This window comes from Perca fluviatilis, chromosome 3 (assembly GCF_010015445.1).
Source record: "Perca fluviatilis chromosome 3, GENO_Pfluv_1.0, whole genome shotgun sequence".
Lineage (NCBI taxonomy): Eukaryota > Metazoa > Chordata > Actinopteri > Perciformes > Percidae > Perca > Perca fluviatilis.
The window spans coordinates 15,257,733-15,281,556 of NC_053114.1; the positions used below are offsets into that span (position 1 = coordinate 15,257,733).

General features: G+C 39.5%; 1 protein-coding gene across 4 annotated transcripts in view; it reads right to left on the reverse strand.

Annotated features, from left to right (window-relative positions):
• The window catches only part of tspan4a (tetraspanin 4a), a 174,340-nt gene that overhangs the window by 76,013 nt on the left and 74,503 nt on the right, over positions 1-23,824 (reverse strand). The gene's annotated exons all lie outside the window — the stretch shown is intronic.

The window sequence follows — 23,824 nt, forward strand, 5'->3', positions numbered from 1 at the left end:
TGGCTAACCGCTAGCAACGCTAACCGCTAGTACCTAGCTACTGCACAGTACCTAGCTACTGTGCATGTGCGACTCCCAACAAAGATGGGATAGAAGTGTGATGCCTCACTCTGTAGCTAAAACAGAGAGCTCAACACACAGGTTGAAAAGAGGAGCTGCAGCAATGTGCAGCAACAAATATATGGTGTTTTTTGAAAATTAAACCATGTAAACCTATTCTGGTACAACCTCAAAATACAATTATGAACCTGAAAATGAGCATAATATTGGCACTTTAATGAACTTATCATACCTCGTTTGCTTAAGCGGTACAAAACCCCAAGTGATAAAAATGACAAGTTGTGATTTTTCACAGGGGTTATGTGCCGGACTATTTCCCGCCAGCAAGCAGTAACATCCTGACATTTTTTTCTGGTAGCCTGGCAACTGGTTCCTGCCAAGAAACAGTCCCACTGTCAGTCACTGGAATTTGATTTTTTGACATTAATGAGATAACGTGTTTCTTAGTGAGCTTTAGAAGTGCTGGTGGGCGGCTTGCACCTAACTTGCTGGTTGGTGTAGCTATTTACTGTACAAGTGTGAGACAGTGGTATCAATCATAAATATATTATCATGAAACCCCCGGCAAGAAAGCTAATAAGCGTATATCCCAAAATGCCACTTTTACACCTGACTAGATTAAAATGATAAAAAAAAAAAAAATAATGAAATTTCACACTTAAGAAATGACAAATAGTTGTATTTTGTGTTTCATATTCACACAGATTTATTACAAACAGAGCAAGGGAAGTCATAGAACATGAAGTCTTGTGGACTTACAGTGAATGCATTCACTGGAAGGTTTTGGTGACTGTCATCATGCATCATCAGTGCTATACAGTATAACCAAATACAGTGTTGTACCTTGTGTATATATGTGACTGCTCTGGTAAATGCGCATTATTATTGTGACTGCAACTGGACCTTATATATGATGAGGATTAAGTGGGTAAAAAACATCAGGATAAAATGCATCAAACCAAATGGGCAAACACACCAGAATTTGTTTTTAACCCAACCAAACAGGTGAGGCGTGAAAGCACCCTAAAGGATTTAACCACAACAGGACAAGTCTGCTGGCAATGAAATTGATAAATTTGGAGAAAGAAAATTCCCATGAAAATCTTTTTTTGCATATTTGTAACCATTAACTATAGTTTGTATAACATGTCCATATTATAGTGGATTGATTTTTCATAATAAAACTATGAATTAGTATTTGCATCAATTACAAAACTGCCACAACACATTCCTTTTTGGGTGTGACTTTGGTTAAAGTTAAAACAAATATTTTGGTTCAGTGTTCTTATTTTTCTTATTCTTTACCTTTCGATTAGTTTGAGTTTGTTTGAATTTATTAGCATCCATGCTCACAGTTAACAAATTAATAAAAGCAACACACTTATCTACAGTATATACACATGCACGCATACATTTATACTCACACACACTTACAAATAAAACCATGAACTTACATACAACCATGCATACTGTACATTTAAATTAAAAGCCATAAAACAAACACAAACAAACCCCAAAGACTTCAGCTAGCTATCTGTTGTTCCATTCAGTTCTGTATTGTACAATCTGACTGCTGTAGGCAGAGTTTTTTTTCTGGACTGGACATATATAAGATTGTTGTTGCGCAGCATCAGACTGTCTGTATTTTCTGCTCCTGTCTGTGGGAGCAAAGACACTCTGACAGAAACATGAGGAGAAAAAGGAATAATATGTGACAGTAGCCCTCCCAAGTTGGAAGCGAACTGGGATAATGGTGGTTTCAGTCATCTTAAGCCCCTTTTACACATGCACTGCAAACCTGAAATTATCTAGACAATACCCGGTGGAGCTGTATGCGAGAACGCTAATGTCCAAATCAGTTGGACTGGACATTAAAACAGACTTTACCCTGTCAGCTCCCTCCAAAGTCTGTGTAATGTTCGATTGAGCCCATGTGTGAATCGTACAGGTCATTGTCCGGAAAATTCACAGTGAGCGAGTAGGCGCGTTGATGGCGTTGATGGCGTTCAGGCGGCTCGCACAAAAATGGAAGAAAACAAATATCCATGGTGGAGAAGACAGGTAATTTACACAAAGACGGCAACGAAAATGTCTAACTGAAGAAACAAGATACGGGAATTTCTGTCGGTACGGACCAACGGCAAAATCGTCAGACAAATTCAAGGAATGGCAAGAGATTCTATTGTTTACGACCAAATTACGCACAGGCTACGTGACCGCCATGTAATCTTCATGATGTCCTGCCTCATGCACACTCTACCCAGGCGCTACCCCTCACCTAGATCAAATAGTATTTGAGTATTTCAAGTAAGGGAGAATGCATCTGAAACAGACAATCTCCTGTTGTGTGCTGCATGTATGAAAGGGCAACCTGGTCAATGTCCGCACCAGATTTGTTGGACATTGTCCAGAGTTCATATGAGACAACAGCTTAGGACTGCTGGCCAATCAACCCTGTCTCCTAGAAATTACACTTACATATTACCTGTGTTATACTACTATTCAGGCAACAAAACAAATTTACAAATGAAATACCTACTTGCATCAATTAACATTCCCTTATGTTGATAATTCACCTAATCTGGTCAGCATTACATTTCCTTTAAAACGGATTTGCTACTGCAAATCTGTTTGTATATAATTTCTAGGAGACAGTGTTGGCCCACTACAACCCTGAGTTTCTTATTTTAATAATGATGAAAATCCGTTTTGGTTTACACGGTCTTTAATTCTTTGAACTTGTGAAAGAGTATGAATTAGCCATTAAACATATTAAATTGTGATATTAAAATGATCACCTCCACTAAATAGTTTAAGTTTAAATATGTGAGACCAGTAACTGTCAGTGTTTGAGGAATTCAGCTGCTTTTAAAAGCAAATCTGCACTCTTTTTGGAGTCTAAAGCCAGAGATGATCCTGTTTTGTTCTTCTTTGAATTATTTTCCTTAAGAACCACAGCATGTTTGCCTTCAGACTCTCAGAATGATTGTAGTGAGGGAGAAAAACAGTAACGAATTTATAATAGGATTTTGCGATGCATCTATTGGAATCATCCGTCGTTCACACACTCTCTACGGCCACTTGCCAGTAATCACAAAGGCAATACGATTTACATGGCTAAATACAAATATAGTTTTTTTTCCTCCAACTTTTCTTTCTATTTCGGGCCTTAGCACAAGATCTTATTTAATGAGCTCTTGTGCTAGAAGTAGGGCAAGGCGAAAATAAAAAGCACTCATGTGGGGCTCCATTCACTGAGGCAGGTTTCTGTTCACTATCTAACACAGCTGGGAGATTTCAGCAGCTTGCAAATGAAGGATCTTTGGGTCCCTGTCGCTCACAATGAACCCTTATTACGTGTATTCTGTAAAGAAAATTGGCCGCAGTGAGAAAGGTGAAGGATGAAAAGGGAACGCTGGGAATCGATGGTGGCAAACATTTTGAGGTCAGATTCTTAAGCACATTAGAGGGGAGGATATACCAACATTCTACAGCCGTGCAAGGACAAGTCCTCCTTAAACTACAAGACATTATCAACCTCAGAATTGTTAATTTTCATTAATTTTACAGCTATACATGATGTAGCCATAGAGGATGGTAAGCATGAACCTACCACCATCATACAAATGTGATTAATTGATAGAACCTTGCCAACAAGTCTTTGCTTTAGACTAATTGTGAGACTAATGAAAGTCATTATATTGTTGTATTATTTCCCAAGATCTTAAAATTGCATACTTTTTCTGACCAACAGTCCAAAATAAGAAGATATTCCATTCACAGTCATCTAAGATGAGGTTATATTTATTCCCTTTTTTTTTACCTGATATCATTTTGATTTTTATTAAGTCATTTCACATTTATACGTAATCGCCTGAAACCAGCAATTGTTTGCCACTTTCACTTGATAAAAGACTTAATTTCCTGTCAATAAAGTAATCAATTATTTGATGAATTGTTTCAACACTAGTATTAAAAGTATTGAATATTACAATGCAAGACTGACAACTTGCAACATTTAATCAGTTTTTATGGTTAGTTTTGAAGTTGCTCAAAAAGCCTTCCATTTAGCAGCTCTTAACGAGACATTTTACTTTGACTCTAGTATGGCTTACCGGATGTACAATGCTGGGATAAAGCCTGCATCCATACGATTTCCCTTCCCATCCCGCTTTCTCTGCTATCTATTTTGCAAGGGCACCATCACTTCCACCATCTGGGGCTTAGTGCTCCCCAGGATGATTGTGATTGGTTTAAAGAAATACAAACAAGTCAGAGCGTCCTCCCCCCGCCCCACCCCCTGCTATACCAGAATGGATATAGCGCTGACACAGTGATGCAAGACTACTTTCACTCTGATCACAACTGGTTTTGATTAGCACCCGCCCCCCCCAAAACAGCAGCTAAAATCTTTACAGTCACACAGATTTGCAGTGTTTGAATTGATGCAGCCATCTGGACTGCCTCCTCACATCACAGCAGGTTTCTGTATTTGAAGCAGAGCCCTCTGATTCTGGCTGCTGATTAAGGCCCAGTGAGAGAACATACAAATACCATTTTCTTCAATAAATAGCTACTGTATCAACTGAACGGCATTTATTGCATCCGAAACATCACAAAAGTTGGCGCGGTGGAGCAGAAATACCCACATCAATATCATCTTAGTATGGTGATGAAAGGAATGATTTCCCTAATAACATATACAGTACATGGGCAGTAGATATACTTGGTTCCTGGGCTCGCAGTGTATAACATAGGTGGATGAGTTAATGACTACATTTGCATTATGTGACTATCAGTGCTCTGATCTCATTGCAATTATGAGTGCTCCATCTTGAGCATGGGCCAGGAATACATATTAATATAATTAAATTAGTATGAATAAGGTCGTAATCTGAATTCTTATTCATACATGAATAAAATGTGAAGCTCTCAGGGCCAAGGATTAGTAGAAAAAAGAGGCATTTTTATGGGTACCACAGCAAGAAATTATAGTTTGAATTCCCATGCTTCATGTATTATTTGTTTTGTGATACTTTGATGGGTGAATCATGTATTCAGTTTGTCCCAAAGGAGTGAATTCTGGTCTTTAAAATCTGCTCTGGTGATGAGGTTTAAAGGTAGCTGGTTTTTAATGTATTTTATACTTTAGATCTGTATTATCTTTGCAGTACATTTGATGTATGAAAGTGATGGATGAAAAACGAGGCACTGGGATATATTTCTGCATTGTTGATAAATCTTATCACCTCTGTTTGGGGTAATTTCTTATTTTATTTAGGGATCAAGTTTTTTTAACAGCAAAAGCAATGCTATATACAATGCTGATTAATGTATCTGACACATTAAAATAACAGTTGCCTACTGAATTTGGCACCTCATTTTTGATGAGCTACTTAATCTAAACACTGTGGGTACTGGTTCAAAAGTATTAAGATAATAAACTAAAATGATTGATATGACATGAAGTTGAATGTGACTCCTGAAATTGACGTGAGGTGATCCGTATCACTTTGTGGGAGTTGTGGGAAGCTGCTTCTTGAATGTTCTGTACATTGCTTTTTGGTAATTAGAAAAAAGAAATTAGAGAATTGGTCTATTTGGCCAACCACGGTCATACTCGCACTGGTGCGCCTGAATGATTTAGAAAAATCAGACGATCCCAATGAAAATTGGTGCCATAAAACTGTACGTGATTTCAGTCAACTCATCTCAGGTTCGCCAGATCTGGTGGGGGACAGGGAGGGGTAAGTCTGTTGAAACATTGTACATTTTTACTATCTACTCATGCAGTAGATTTTCTACACATTTAGTATTGGGTTAAAGGTGACAATATTATTGTAAAATAAATAGTGTCCAGGTCAGAATCCCCCTGTCTACCCCAGCAAACTTTACCAAATTATCCACCAATAACTTTTTTCTTTTTGACATATGATGCATTTTTCACCCCCCATTTTCAATTTCAACACTAGCAGGAAAACAATTCTACAATATAACAGATAACAGATGCAGATCAACATTAATTGGGTTATTCTGGCCATCTGATGAATGTATGTAAAGCCAGTGTTTAGCCAGTCCTCTTTATTAAACGACAAAATGCCCCCTATATTGCCTTACAGAACATCACATTCAAGCGTTGTCTGATTTGACACCGTTATGATAAAAGTTGGGTTCGGTTTAGGCACAAGAACAAATTTAGTTATAGGCATAGTCCCCGATTTATGTTTTCCTCCGTGGGTGCTCACAGGCGCACGCCCTTTAAAAAAAAGAAAGTAGTCAAAAAATGACTGCATTTCAGAACCTTAGGAAATGGACAGCAGCCGACACGAACACACACACCTATTAACTCCATAATAAAGCCGTAAAGTAGGCTTTCAACTCAGGACAGCGCCACTTCTCACAAATACAGATAGGATTGGAGATGAGAAGTTTAACTGACACATAAACGCGATCAGCTTCGTGGACTGACAGTGACATAACCAATCACACTATGACAGACACTCCACTTAGCACCAACTGCAATGTTTAATTTTAAATGAATGTAACCTACTGGCAGTCTGGCACATATGGGTGCTCAGTATTTTCCATAGGCGCCAATACCGTGGGTGTTCCGGAGCTCGTGCACCCACGGTATCGGCGCCTATGGTTGTAGGGTTAGGAAAAAGATTATGGTTTGGGTTAAAATAACAAAATCAAACTTTGAAAGGCCATTAAAGCCACTAACAAGTTTAATTGTAATACAACTTGGAGAGTTAATAACTTCTGTCAGACTGTATTGGCCCAAGGCATAGCTGTGTCATTTCAGACGGTCGACATTTTTCACTTGGTTAATGTTTACATTTGACATTTTTATTTATATCTACAGCCAGCCCACACACTTCTCGGGTGTCAGTACTGAGCAACTTTTGAGAACAAGACTGGCTGCCAACATTAAACTCAATGCCATGTGGCTGCAGATAGTGAACTGTTAGATATTGTTTTTGTTGGACATTAAACTTCTACCATCAGTACTCTTTAGAGTGTGAAAAGCTAAGCCGTGTAGAATTCCTGCTAGGAACAGGAAAGGTCATTTGGAAGACACAAACACACGCTTATAACGTATTTTTTTAATCTGCCACTCACATTATAGTATTCATATTATGCTCATTTTCAGGTTCATAATTGTATTTAGAGGTTGTACCATAATAGGTTTATGTGGTTTAATTTTCAAAAAACACCATCTATTTGTTGTACTGCACATTGCTGCAGCTCCTCTTTTCACCCTGTGTGTTGAGCTCTCTGTTTTAGCTACAGAGTGAGACATCTCACTCTTGTACCATCTTTGTTGGGAGTAGCACATGTGCAGTAGCTAGGTAAGTACTGCTAGCTAGTCAGTTGCAGAGTATGAGGGTGTGCCACGCTAGCAGCTAGGCGAGCATTATAACGTGTGTTACAAAGTGACGCACGTTTGTCTCTGAAGTAAAGGCTGGACTACAACAGAGCTGTTTGGAGCAGTTTGTGAACAGTGTTTTCTCTGGAAGATGGTAAGTCCCTTTGGGGTGGACTTTGGGCTTTTTCACTTTGTACACCTATAACGTGCACAAAAAATATATATAACACAATAAAGGAAAGGGGAAAAGCCAAAAAGCATAATACCAGTACTTTAAGATCAGGTTTCTGCCGTTGAGATTTGTGCTGTCAACTAAGTTCGATGGAGGCGAATTGAATTTCATTTGTGATTCTGACAGCATTGCAGCAACAATAAAACAAAAAAAAACAACCACAACTCAACAGCACCATGAAAAGCAGAAAGTGTCCCACAGCGAGGACTGTTGACAGTTGTTTTTCCATTATAGACCTTCAGAATAAAATATTTCAGTTAAAGTCCATAGCGAGGTCGGTGGATTGTCTCAAGTAACCAGGATGCTATTGAGTCCCCAGACAGATGTCAGTTCAATCAGGAGAGACTTAATTGAAAGAGATGCTTAAAGACATTTATGGACATAGTGCACAATAGTAAAGTTGAAGAAAAATGTCTTTGGCCATTAGATTCCATCAGCGTTGCCAACTTTTGGCGACTTTCTTGCTAGATTTAGTGACTTTTCAGAACATCTTAGCGACTTTGTTTCTAAAAAACGACTAGCGAAACATTTAGCTACTTATTCAGATAATGAGGGAAAGGGCGAGAAATATAATAAAACATATTATATCGTAATTTATTCCCATGCATGCTGCTCAGAGTAATTGTAGACCACGGCTCTTCTGCCAATAGCGCTGCATCTCCTGCTCTCCTCCTGTGCTGTTTGCAGGTAGTCAGTAGGTGTGGGGCAGGCAGGAGGACGCTGCTCGCTGCCGGAGTGGGTGGAGGCCTATAGTTGTAGTGGGTTTCTCTCGCTCTGAAACATTCCTCCTAACAAATATTTAGTTTGTTAGATCTTCTCCCTCCCTTTGTAGATTTTCATTTTTTTACTTCATATATACAATGTCCCTGTACTGCCCTGCAAAGGCAAAAGACCTTAAAGTGATGAGCGGAGTAATTCACCTTGGGTATCTTTACACTAATAAAATTTTTAGAGTTAGCTAGTAGTAGCGTTATCAGCTGAATAGAGCTTAGCGCCGGCTTCGGACCCACCGTTTGTATATCAAAATTACCCCACTAATCGTGCCGAAATGATACCAACGTCTGCTAGTAAACAAATAGGTTATGCTCTCATAAACGATGGATTGGAAAGTTTGTAGGTACACCAGAAGTTTATGTAAATAACACTTGCCTCCTGGCTTCTGCTCTTTGCTGTTGTTGTTTGCTGCTGTGAGACGAGTGCTTAGGGGTCGCTTCATTAACATAAACAACCGAAAGAGATGCAACAAAAATATTTATTAATTTAACTTACTTTTTAAAGTAAGTGCTGTAGTATAACTAGCAGGAGACAAGTAATAATTGAGGTAAGTTTGGAGACATTACCTTATTTAATCATTGAATTAATAAATATTTTTGTTGTAACTCTTTTCGGTGTAGTAATTTACGGCCCTAAGCACTCGTCTAACTGCAGGTAGCAGCAGCAACAGAGAGCTGAAGAGAGCAGGCAAGTGTTCATAAACTTCTGGTGTACTTACAAACTTTCCAATCCATCGTTTTATGAGAGCATAACCTATTTGTACTACTTGTAGACGTTTGGTATCATTTCGGGCATTATTAGTGGGGTAACTTACAAGATACAAACGTGGGTCCATTAGCCTCTGCGTTAAGCTATTCAGCTGATAACGCTACTCTAGCTAACTCTCCCAATGTTCGACCCAGGTGAAAAAAGCTTCTGGGGGGGTGTTTGGCTCGAGGTCATGGTGCAAAGGACCCTAGGGTGAATTACTCCGAACCATCATTTTAACTCGCTAGAGTGTGAAACTGAGAAAAATGACTTTAAAGTTTTTGTTTTGTCCAGACAAAAGTATTATAGGTAGAACTCCCAAAATTCGACAACTAGTTGTTATAATGAAGAAATGTTTGTATGCAAAAAAATCTTGAGTTCAAAATTGACCTTTGACCCTTGTTTGGCAGTTACTGTACTCTGACTTTGTATCATGTGCCAAAAACAAGGAGTCATGCAAAGGCAAAAGGCAGTAACTGACATATAATCAATATTTGCTTGCTGTTCACCATACTTACACATTATAAGAATATACATCCATTATAAGAACACCTAACCAAGGTCTAGTCATCACGGTATTTGTTTTAAATTATATAGAAGACATTTGGTTGTTCCTATTTACTGCTATAATGATCAGGATAGTGTGGCAACACTAACACAGTTGAACAGCAGTGTTTCCTCTAGGATTTTTTTTAGCAGTGGGAGCAGATCTGTCGGACCCCCCCCGGCGTCCCGCCGGCAAATGTTTTACGTATTAAACAGAACTGACACTTCGCTGCAACACAAACAAATATATTTATTCACCTCTATTCACACACAATGAGGCATATTTTGATTTTGTTTTGATTGAACTGTATTTTTGAGGAACTGTAGGTCTACAAAATTAATTTTACAAGAACTTCTTCATAGGGAAACCAAAACCCAAAGTAGGCTATAGTGTGAAACCATTCATAATGAAACTAATTGCATATTTGCCTCAGTGGCAAAGTTGGCAGCCTTGCAGTGTGCATTTGATTTTTCTTGGATTTTGGAAAAATAACTCCAAGGCTGGGTTACACTAGAACGGCCAGGATGGTCATTTTGAACCGTTTTGAAATGTATGTGTAATAACTTTGCTTAATAAAAAAATACAATCCTGCTGGTACCTGACTTTTCCTAAAAGAGTCTGTATTTTCATTTAAAATAGTTTTTATATACTGTACATTACACAAAAGGCAAAGAAAATACAATCACTTTGACCTATTTTGGCCATACACTGTCATATTGACCGCTCGGATTTTCGCGGCTTTGTTTTTAATCTTTTGCGTGGTTGAAGATGCATTTTGGTTGCTTAGTAATAATCATAGCCTCTGTCAGAGAAACGTAACTAGCGGTCTCGAGTAACAAGTGCGGGCAATGCATCACCGATGGGCCGAAGGCAAAGCCAGAGTCGGTAACGTAGGCTACGGCGTGGATGGTTCTGAATCAGAAGAAAAGCACCGGGCGATCGCTCTGTGAAAGGCGCAGTAGGCCTACACGTAGACGGTAGCTGTCTACGTGTTCATATAACTTTATACATGCTACAACTGGCTGGAATCATTGCACACAGCTGAGAGCGGAGTTTATGGAGGAAAAAAAGGGCAGCGGCGCACGGTCCGAGCTGCGCTGCGCACCGCAGCAGACACCAAATCGGAGGCAGTGCCTGCCAGGTTAGGTTAGGTTATAAATGTTCAAATAGCATACTTTTAATTGTTATTTGGCTGTGAATTATGTTGAATGAATTTCCCCCAATATGTTTCATGAATGTATGAAATAATCACGGTTTAGCCTACTAGGCCTATGCCATGATATGATATCAAGGGCGTTGTATTGAATCAACAGCCACGTGCAATTTAGCTAGCAGGTGAAGGTGAAACTAAAATGTGCGAGAACTATAGACTAATACAGGCTTAAATGAACTGACAATATAAGTTATACGACTTACAGTTGCATAAGAATGCACACATGCCATCTCAACCGGGTCCTCCGGACAGCCTGTCTCTTTTTTCTTTCTCCCTTTTCTCCGAGTGGCGCGCGTGCCCACTCGCGTTGTGAAGCACGTGTCTGCGCTATTCTCCGTCGACGCGCTCTTTACAATCACTGCTGATAGCCGCCTTTTTGTATATTTATTTCTGATACAGTGGCGGACCGCCACTTGCCAATCAACATAGAGGAAACACTGAACAGTATGACAGATAAGTTACTTTGCAGTACAGTATACAGTATGAATAAATATAAGAAATATTTTCTCAATAAAGATAATTTAATTATAATTGAATACAAAGGTATATTTATTGTTTAACAATAAATATATAATGTTTAACACTTTTGCAAGGCACTGTATCTGTGTCATATTCTCATTAGGGGCTGAGCCCCCCTAAAGGTCTGATCCTAGAATCGCCCCTGGTTAAGGGTTAAGGGCCACCAAACTGCTCAAGATGCACAGTCAACAAACTCGACTTGGATTACTACTTTTTAATTCTGAGATAACATTTAGGTTAGCATACTTTGCACGGACGTTAGCAATAACTAGCTTAGTGCTTTTATGGATTTGTGTAAGATTTAACATGAACACCTGCATGAAGGAAATATGGCTCAAACACGTATGGATTGTTGTGGATACAGCAGATGACGTGCTTTGCTATGGATTATATCTTCCATGGATTATATCGGATTGCATGGAAAGGTAGGATGCCTGTGTATTTAATGATTCGTTTTCGGCGTCTGATGTGAGGCTCCGGAAAGTGAGGAGGTGTGTTAGCATCACCATTAGCGCTACGTGAAGTAAAGTTAGCTAGCTCCGGGCTGTCGCTGACACTGACAGAATAGGAATCATCACCACTTTATTTGAAAGATATGTCGTGTGTATGTTACGTGGTTTGGTGACAATTAAAAGTGGCAAACTTTGACAGTATGACAAGGCCAGAGTACAGTAACATCACGGCGGCACAGTAACATCTCTCTTAATGCCTGGCTAAACAAAGTCAGAACACCTTAACTCAACTTCAGCGTGCCCGGAACAAAGGCAAAGAGCCGTAACAGCTGTTACGGCGTTCTGCTGTGGTTTCTCGTATGGTTTTGGATGTTACGGTTGTCATAGCCCTTTATTTTCTCGTTAAAACAATCAAATTGACTCACGATATTTATTCACATAATAAAGGAGGTCTCAAATACCCCAAAACTGACATAAACTCATTTTTGCCCAAACATGATGTTACGGCGTTTTGCCTGTGCAAGGCAGTGTAGTGAGATTGTGATTATTTGGCAAACAATTTCTCTTCCTCTCTTTCTACCTTTTTTTATATAGTTTTATAGTAGGTGATCTCTCCATCGCTGCAACTGAAACAACCACTAAGCTTTATGTAAATAAATGTGGTCTATGCTATATAATCTTTAATTGGAAAATAGTTGGCAACACTTGATCTCATCGTGACGTCATATGGGGGTAGTGATGCCTGCTGGAGGAGACTACAGGCCTATATCAGAGGTGGGCTGATGACGACTCTTGGTGTGAGACTGTTGTAGACCCTGCAATGTGGGGAAGTATATCCAGTGACAAAGTGAAAACGATTCTCATTGAAAGAGGGGCCTCTTCGGTTCACAACAGAGGAGCTAAATACCCCGCATCAGCAAGAGACTGTGGAATAGGTGGTCGAGTTCGCTCCTTTTTTACAAAAACTTCATTGTAAAGTGTAAATTGTCCGCCAGTCACAAACACCTCTCCACCGCCACGAACAGAACATCCAATCTAAGCTAGTTGCTAAAGTCCCCCGGACCCTGAATGACGCCGAGGCGGATGAAAAAGGCATTTGCCGATACCTGCCAAGCAGCCGAGACTGTATTCAACAGCAGGTAAATAAAGCAGATACACCTGGGCTAGCATACAGGAGGAAATGTTGCCTGTTTCGACAGTGTAGCCTAATCGGCGTCTTTCCGAAACATACTGGGCAAAATACAGTAGGCCTACTTCTTGACAAATTTTGTGCTAATGTTATTAGAAGAAAGGCTGTGTGTGTGTGTGTGTGTGTGTGTGTGTGTGTGTGTGTGTGTGTGTGTGTGTGTGTGTGTGTGTGTGTGTGTGTGTGTGTGTGTGTGAGACCCCTGTATTCAAAACAACAGATGTCAGGGCAGATCTGAGGTTATGAGTTGAATCCCTCGCCCAATCTTACTTGCTTTCACCGATGTCACCAGCAGAATATAGGCTAATGCTAATTAAGACTGCTAATTAAATTATGACAACCTAACATCGTTAAGCCAATGTGGCTGAACATGCGTTTCCAAAATAAAAGTGGTAATTGAAAACATTGCATATTTTGTCAGAGAGCATAACTTGCTTCCTAAATCAGTGGGAGCTTATTTAAATCAATCAAGTTTCACACTAGCAGCTCATTTGGAAAGACAAATTAATTCATTTTAACTAATGCAAAACTGCCCCTCCCCTCCCCCCCAATTCAATTTTTCATTCAAATTAATTTACAGCTACACCCATTTTCTACCCACATCTGTTCATTTTGAGAAAGTATTTTCTATAAGCAGTGAGAATTGATGAGGAAAATAACAAAGCCTTCTCTGTTTGCAGCAGGAATGCTCCAGCATGTGAGAAACACGGTCTCACATGACTGACCCCAAAGAGTCAATAATGGAGCAATGAAATGCATTCATGTCTCATTGATCTGGATTGCCGCTGGAGGTACATTATTATGTTCCCATCATTGATGTGAAAGGCATAAACCGCTGTTTGAAATCTGCTGAATATGAGATAATTTGACATCAAGTATTCACCTGTTTTAGTCTCTAATCGTTGACAAATGTCAAGGAAGAAGTTGAAGTTGCTTTGTAAACCTCAGACACAGGCAAGGACACTCAAAGTAAATTCTTTGGTGAGGCTTTATTGAGATTTACATAAACCTGTTACAATTCATCCATAATCTTGTCACTCTACAAACATTTTGAAATTCAAAAGCCTTGAAGTACTACCAACAATAAATCTTCTGTGAATCTTTGCTCAGAGTAGGCGACAGAATGTATGATCGAATCTATTAACTCAAAACTTCTGTCAAAAAAGCACAACGTGACACGATTTAACTACAAATATTTCTAGTCAATCTTGCACCCTAAGTATTTAAATTGTATGGTGCATCCACTCCTTTTTATAGAAAGAGATTTGTCAAGCAATTTTAATTTAATTTAATTTCCTCCCACCAATCTCTTATTTGATCTTCTTAGACGTAAAATGCTTTGCCAGAATTAGAAAGATTAGAGCGCACAGAAAACCCAACATCTCCTGTAGTCCAAGGGTAATATTGCACGTTTTACTCGACTACGTTTATGTGACAGTTGTTCTTACTTAATTTTTTTTTTGGTGGAGGGGTATTTTTGCCTTTATTAGATAGGAAAGCTGAGATATGAAATGGGGAGAGAGAGGGGGGAAAACATGCAAGAAAACCGTCTCAGGTCAGTCTCAAACCCTGGACCCTTTGCATCGAGGAATAAACCTCTTCATATGTGCGCCCACTCTATCAACTGAGCTAACCAGCCACCTTACTAATTATTTTTAAGATTAAGATTTTACATTAAAAAAACACATATACGCTTATGAAATACATTGCATTGTATGAACCAGTTTAAACCAGTGGTTCCCAACCTTTTTGGTCTGTGACCTCTTACAAAAAAACATGTCTAGTTGGGGCTCTTGTCAAGTTTCAGGTGTCTGAATTGTTAGAAACAAATATGTTAACCCTGTAAACTTCTCAGATGGATAATGTATTTAAAATAACTTTTTGAGGTGCAAATTAGTAAAACTATACAAATGTAGTTGACAGAAAAGCAATTGAAAAAAGCCAAAAACAAATAAATACAAATTTGTGTATAAGAACTTAGTTTTTTCCCCTCATAACTGCAAATATAGTTTAAAAAAGTATAGTATAGTAAAGTTGTATAGTTAAAACTTGCTGCTCATCAAGCAGCTACAACAGTAAACTGCTGCTTACACATTGATGCATCAGTATTAATAACTGATGTTATGGGGAACATTTTCTATGGAAGTACTTTTACTTTGACACTTTAAGTATATTTTTGCTGATAATGCTCATGTACTTTTACTTACATTGGAGTACTTTTACATGAAAGTTTACTTTTCTTTAAGTAAACAATTGGAATATTTCAACATACACTAAGTGTATGTGAAGGTTAATATGGATGGATTAGTTCAACACATTCTCATGAATGGATTCGTATGATAATGTACGAAATCTTGTGCACAACAATTCGTATGATATTTTACGAAATTACGGCGACTGCTGACCGACTGCTGGTCATGTGAAAAAGTTTAGCTGACCAGTCACATGACAGTTACATTTAGCTGTCTTTACAGTTAACTTTAGCCGACAAAAGGTGGCCATCATGCGGCGGCGACAGTTCAGTTTAGATGCCAAAACGACTAGTTCAGATTAGAATAAAAATTGTGTTTTGGGTTAAAACACCAGTACCCTTTAGTGGTACTCCCGGGGACAGGAACACTCATTACCTGGGTAAATGTGTTTTGCTCTTAACTTCTTCCAGGACACGAACTCCGCTCCCCTGCTTAAAAGCCCTGTGTTTTAGGACCCATCCATCCAACCTACCTGGATCTTCCCAGTCTTATACAGCGGCAGTCAATGTGAGGCATACAGTAATACATACGTGGAATACATACGAATTACAGTGCATTACTTTTTATAGCTATATATACGACTGGTTCATGAGAACAGCCTGATTAGTTGGCCCCCGAAAATGCTTCAGGGTGTGTTTTTTTGGGGGGGTCTAATTCTACACGGTTAGTGGATGGAAAACAATTAATTCACACTTGCTCACGTTGTTACTTAGGGCTGTAACGGTTTGTGTATTCATACCGACCGAACCGTCACGGTGCAGTGGTCATGGCAGGCATCTGCAAGCAGAATACATGGCATGAAGATTGATGCACGTAATGTGGAACCAAAGTTCACAAGCGCGAGTTCCGCCCGTAAACTTTTAGCCATACAGCGTTAGCAACATATGCTGAGGTAAATGATTTTCATTATAAAAATAAGGAACATTTCAAAGTTGCCAGTGGGCAGTCTTTGATACAGCCAGGTCACAGCAAGACGGACTTACGTTCAATTTCCCGCCTTCTTCTTTGTGTGAAGGAAATATGTCCGTGAGCTTTTGTTAAAGCAACACCAAAGCACTTTTCATCTTTGGTCCCCCTACAGGTTGGAAGCAGAATTGTCCATTACCGCTGTCATTCGAACTACAGATCCGCTACCCGATCTGGCAAACTTGCATAGTGCAGTTTTAGCCGATAGAGGGCCGCAAAGGGAATGCAGAAGTGCCGTTCACCCTGTTACGAGTTGATGAACCACTGAAACGATTTTGGAAACATTATTTTAAGTTACAAAAGAATCTTTGGTGTTGCTTTAAGTGTGGTTATTGTTCAGGTCTAGTGTTTTTTAGAGAAGACTGTAGCCCTGTTTCAATTAACCAACCCTCTCTGAATTTCCCTCAGTACTTGTTGATATGTACGCTGCATCTCATTTGGTTTTTACTTAAATCAACAGCATTTGAAAATATTGCCTTGTCCACTTTAAATCTCCATTTTATTTAACAAAAGAAATCAAATGTTGTGTTACACAAGCAACTGTGCCTGAATACAATACTAAAATTTGCTAAAATCCAGAACTAGAACTATCTGAAAATTTGATGCTTTCTTTGAGTACTTGAGAGTTTTTAAAACTCAGTGTTATGGTTACATTTCACATAACATCGAATATGCATTAAATGAGCAGCAGTCAAAGTTAAAGCTATAGTGCGTAGTTTCGGTCGCCTTCATGAGGAATTCTAAGTAATGACAGCAACACTGCCGGTGCATACACATGACGCAACCCTTCGGGGAACGCGCACCACCCCCACCCCTCCTCCATGCGGTTGCTATTAGCATTTAAGCCGTCATATCAAGGAGGACACGGAGGATTAAAAAACATGATGGACTCTTCAGAAGAGGTTATTATCAATTTTGTAAACATAGCCATACTGAGAATTACAGAGAGTTTTTTGAGGAACTGATAGGCTTAATTTAGCTTTGTATCAACTCATTTGGCAATGCTTTGAATGTAATGGACGTTCATTAATATAAAATAGTTGTACACTATAGCTTTAAAGTTTGGATAACATTTTTTTATTATTACTCAGGAAGACATTAGCAGTCAAAACCCCACCTAATCAGCTATCAGGACAGTGGGGGGTGCGGGTCATCAAAATAACTTTTTGTTTCAAATGTTGCTAAACTCTAATTGGTGCATGGAAGTAAGTGATATCATACAACAACTGAACCCCACCCCACTTCAAACCAGTAAGAAAAGCAACAACAAAAACAACAAAATGCAAACATCTTGCAGGTGACATGACCAAACTGCTCAAACCTTGGCAACATTGCCTTCATGTAGGATGTCATCACTTATAGCAAGATGCTGATTGAGAAAACAGGTTGTAGGGTCCTTTAAGGTTCAAACAACTTTGAAACAACTGCACAATCAGCAAATATTTAGTTAGATGGAAGTAACAAAAAGCTAAGAAGACCTAAAGCATGACGTGAGGCAGTGACGTTTGTTTACTCTTTGAAAGATCAAGACTTCAAAAAAGAAAATTAAGATCACACAGTTGGTTGACAGTTATGAAAGAGCTGTGGGCAAATATTCACCCTAGATACTTGTTTAATAAATTATTAAAACACAGAAAAAAAAACCGCGATACTTAATGCCTTTTTATTTTGCTAATAGAAAATGAACAGGGTTTTGTTCTTGTAGGACTATTGGCCCTGTCAGCGTCATTGTTATCTTTGCCGAAATTCCATTACACGCATGACGGGAAACTACCCTGCTAACATCTAAGAATTGCACATCATAAATGCAGCAGGGACTGGAAAATATTATTTCACAGTGTCCTTCTGAGGAACGAATCAGGAAGAAATAGATTTTTACAGAGACTTTGTTGTAACCCTAACAGATTATGAAGTCTTAAATCTAACGGTTTCATTGTTTGGGAGTTTTTCTACATGCTTGTAATTCATGATTTATATTTGTCATTCAATAACTAGTTCATAGCAACTTTACAGAGCTCTTTATCATATCTCATATTACATAATACGTTCTGTTTTCAACCCACTTAACAGGGATTGTATTGTATCATGATAATATTACTGCAGAGGTTTGATGGTATAACACTGTATCCTCCTGGCAATTATTACATTTTATCGCACCAACTCTGCAAATAAACGAAGAGAGAGGAGCGATTTGTTTGGTGGATGAAGCATTTAGGGGCAGAAATGGATTAGTCAAACTTGCATATGCTGTCAGAGGAATATTCAGCACACACCCACATCAGGTAAATCCACAGTGACAGTTCAGCACTTAGGAGTCCTGGCATTAACAGTCACCTTAAAACAGGAGTATGATGTGAAATCAAAACGGGTGCTTCTGAAAATGTGTACATTTATCTCGAGGTGGATTAACAGTAGATGTTATTCACATAATGTCATAGTTCAGTGTTAGAAGTATAACATACAATGGATATACTTAAGTAAAGTACAACTACCTCAAAACTGCACCCAACTACAGAACTTGAGTAAATGTTACCTCTCCACTACTAGATGTTATTCCCTTCTAAATCTGGCACACACACACACACACCCGCACACACACACGCACACGCACACACACACACACGCACACACATATACACCAGTGTAGTATTAGAGTGTATGTAAATGATAAAACCTGCCTCTGGCATTTCAGCATCCCCCTGACTGAGACTTCAGCATCTCATGAAGCCTGGCGAGCAGACAGTGTTACCTCAGTGTTAGCTCTCACTGCTCGTATTAGCCACTTCATACCTGGAGAAAAGGGCACGCTTGGCACTCACATGCTGACCTACTTTTCACCACAAGAGCCTAGCAGCCTCTGCTCAGCCTGGAAATCAGTTGTTCTCCGCTTGTAGGAGGAAGGAGGCTTTAGAGTGGGCAGTCTGGTCTGGTCAGCAGAATAAGGAAGTTTAAGGATGTTGGATAAGAAGAGCAGGAAGTGACAGTGTGTAGAATTATGTAGCAAAGTAATCTCGTGATCTTGAGTCGTAGCAATCAGATTTAAAGTCACTCTAATCCCTCACGCCTCCTTTCCCAGCTCCCACTTTTCTCTTTCCATTAAGCACTTCAATTGTTGATTGATGTTGCACTTCAATTTCAGCTCCCATCTAAACCCATCTGAGTGTGACAAAGGTAAAAACTTCAGTTACATCAGAATTTACAAGGATTATTACTGGGCCTCTGATTTATGGGTCTCCCGAAAGTAAAAAACAAACAAAAAAAAAAACAATCCAGCTGGTCTCATCTACTTTTTTCTCATAAATTAAATCTAATTTCTCCCAGTATGTCAATCAAAAGGTGTGTGTGTGTGTGTGTGTGTGTGAGAGAGTGTGTGTGTGTGTGAGTGTATTAGATTGCATTCTGTTTATCATCCAAATTAAATCTTAACTCTCAAACTATGTTAAGAACCCCATTTATTGAATACACACAGGAAAAGGAAGCTCAGTTAATTTAAGAACACTGTAGATGTCTGTTGCCCATCCTTCAATAGTATTCACACACTACTATTGGCCAGGCGTCCATGCTTATGCAAGGTAACGTAACCCCGATCTGTTCAGGTCCTGTCCCCTGACCAATCGGCCTATCCTAACCTTAACCACTCGAGGTCAATGCCTAACCCCAACCAATCGAGCTGCTACGTAGGGCAGGACTTGCCTAAAAGTTACGTGGGCTCCATAATAAGGCGCATCTGACTGATGTCACGCTGCCATTTTGTAATTTCTAAGTACATCGATTTGTAACCTTGACTGCTCTGCTGGGGCACACAGCATCTTCACTAAATTATCTATCTTATATCTGTGCTCTACACAGAATTGCAAAAAGACATCTGTACTCCATACTTAATATCTTCCAATCTATTAGTAGGCTGCACTGTAATGAAAGAAATCTACTTCCCCTCAGGTGTTTAGCTCTTCTGTGATAGAATCAGACCATCTCACACAAGCGAAAGCTGAGAAATATTACTGTGTATCCTCCGTTGTGTTGTAAAGCTTCTTGCCGTCATCTTCTCACTCCCCCTCTGTAAGTCTGGGACCCATTAAAATAGTCATTTGGGCTGGAGGCATCGTCTAAATCTGGCATTTGTTGCCAAGATGGGGAATAGGCTATCTCTAAACCTGCCGGGTGTTTGGCCCGGAGGCTTGGCATCTCCCTCGACAGGTACAATGCTCGACAAACCCATGATCTCCATTCACTGCCCTATATTAGGTGTTCATTCTTCTTATTGCATTGTGTTCTTTGCTCTGTGGTAAGTAGGGGACTCTTACAGAAAGCAGTAGCCAAAGAACGGACTCCTGCTTCTGCAATGGATATCCTCTCCTGGCTTTAAGAAAGTTGGCTACATAAAGATTCGCCAAGTTAAATGACAAAATACGTCGCTTGTAACTGCCCTACAGAATGACAAATGTCAACGTTTCTTGAATTGACGACACTTTCGACAGGCCATCATCATCATCTTCTATATGGGTCTTATTAAAGCATTACAAATCACTGTTGGACAAACAAATCTGTTGTATAATGTCACAACACTGTGGTTAAGGTTTGGTTAGGCTTAGGCATAAAAAAGACTTGATTAGGTTTAGGAAAGGGTTAAAATAACTTCATATTTAAGGGACCATCATTGTTATTGTTGTAATAACAGGCATTTGGTTAAGGTCAGGAAACGATCATGCTCATGGTTAGAAGAAATCAACGTTATCTGTCAGTAACATACAACGAACAGCGGTCGTTAAAGTCCCACATTTTCTTGATCCATCCATCCACCCCGACATCCTCCCTACGCAAACTTTGTGGCTCTATAACAGGGGTCACCAACACGGTGCCCGCGGGCACCAGGGAGCCCCCAGGGACCACATGAGTAGCCCTCAGGCCTGTTCTAAAAATGAAAATTGAATATTGATATTATCAGTTTCCCACCTTGTTAAGTCATTCTTGATAATTATTGATAATGTGTCTTCGCATAGATGAGTATTATTAATCATTAATAATCATATATAACTAAAGGCAAACTGAGCACATTTGTTATTTCAGAAGAGTGTATCAAACTGGTAGCCCTTCGTATGACTCAATACCCATGAAGTAGCTCTCAGTTTCAAATAGGTTGGTGACCCCTGCTCTATAACAACGACTTCCTTGTGTGCTCCCAACAGTCACAATTACTACAGCAGCGAGAGGGCTTTGCCACTTGAATGTGAACATATGTCATTTTTTGGGGCATTTGCTGAAACGACTGATGCTGCTGTTTTTCTTGCGAGAACCGTCTCCTATTTTCTGCTTGTACTGGTGTTGAAGATGAGATTCAATAGACAGTCCATGTTACATTGTATGGTCTGTCTCTGTGGGAGACAACTAGTGCCAACACATCCTGGTTGTAAAAAGCCTATAGCCTCCAGTGAAGCTAAACCCAAACTGACAAGTCTTAACCGATACCTACCCCTGCTTCGTTGTCGCCCCCGAATCCCCCCCCCCCCCGCGTTTCCATTCATTCATATTCCAAATAGTCATTATCAAACAGCCCAAGTACAAGCGCAGCACAATCATCTACATGTCAAACATTTTTCTGTTTTTTCATGCTCATCAGAACTGCAAAGAAAGGGTGCATCCTGCATTTACATTTTGACGTTGATCAAAGTGCAGCTGTACGAGCCATCATGGCGCATTTATAAAGGCTATAAATGGATGGGGCGGGGGGGCTGCTTGACACAAGAGCTTTGTTGCCTTCATTTTTTTTTTCTTCCATTACACTGATGCCAATGTCAGTGCACTTGATAGGCCTCTGGAATGATGTGTTAAGAGAAGGCGGGTCCCGAGAAGTCTGTAACTCATTGTAGAGCCGAAAACACTGCCCTCTACAAATAAACTGGCAGAGAGGAAGACCCAGGCAAGATGGAGGAAGGAAGAGGGAGAGGGGGAGAGACACTGCAAAGGGTAATCAATAAATCTCTAATCTCTTGAGTATTCTCTCCTCCCCCATCCTCCTGTGCAGCCAGGCACCCACACACATACACACACACACACACAGATAAACACTGATACTTTCACACACAGACCTCCAGCTGCCTGCGGGTCTGGTCTCATTATATCGGCTGGGATTGGGAGGAGACTGATTTGTTGCAGCGGTGCCCGGTTTGTCAGACGTGGTGACAGCAGTCATCAAGTCAGAGTGGAGGGACCAGCTCACACACAGCTAATATGCTTCTGCTGATTTCCCTAACGCCAAGTGCTAAAACTGCACTGTAAATCATGCGTTGTACATGCGCACGTCCTAAACAGCAGCCATTCAGGTACAACCATAACCTGTGTACAGTAGAAACACATTATTGTTTCTTATTTATTGTTACGCATGTTTATTTTATGAGTAAATCACTGAGTCTTTCCTCTGAATAAGGGAGAGAAGCCGTGTCATTTGACCTACAGCAAGCTTTTTCATGCCTTAAATTGATGATTCGGTTTCAAAGCTGTAGAAATAATCAACGCTCTCATTTTTGAAATTTCCTCAAATTTCTGAGCAGCCATTTCTGTAGTCATTATAGAGGAATCATATTGAAGTAAATTACCGTAAGTCTCCACTCCCCTCAAGTGTTGTCTGATCTTAATGTGCCCTCATTTGAGAACAGGTTATGTGTGCTCGAGTCACTTTGCCATATGCACACAAGTACATAAAGCTCCCCCAGGACAGGTGTATATCTGATGATAATGATAACAAAGGGACCAGCCGCACAAACATAAAGAATAGCTATAATAAGCAGAAAATACTTCCTTTGCCTTTATGATCACTTTAAGTAGTTATCACCAGCGCTAATAGTCTATCAGTTATAAGACGAGGAGAAATAAAGTAGCAAGCAGAGAAAGCAATTAAAACTCTGGTGACTATGTTGAGCAAGATGTGTTACCAAACAACAAGCATTTGTACTTTAATTGTAACATAATTTGTATCATTATGTGACATAAGAATTTAAAATAGTAGATTCAAAGTGACTTTGACTGATTGAGACTTATTGTTTATACAGAATCATTTGATGGTATGTTAATTGAAATAACGTGTATTATCGTGTATAATTAAACATTTCTATAAGTTAAAAACGGTTTTGGATACATAATATGAAGTCAGATGCAGACATTTGATAATAAAGTCACGCTTTCTGTGTGTAAACCTTCATACTGTTAGACACAAAGAGATCCAACACCTTATAACGGGAACCAAATACACAGAAAAGCCACAGAACTACATAGCCTGGCTTGGGGAGTAGCGGAATACATGGAATGGCATTACGTAACTAGGACACAAAAAAGGTAAGCGTATTCCGGTAAAGTAACTGAAAAAAAGATCTAATCGGATTACAGATAGATTTATTTAAAACTGGGGATTATTAGCATTACAACTTCAAAACAAAGAACGATATACTACCATGCAACACTTCACAAGTCTCACACAATACCACTCTGGTCTCTAACTAACAGTTGTTAATTA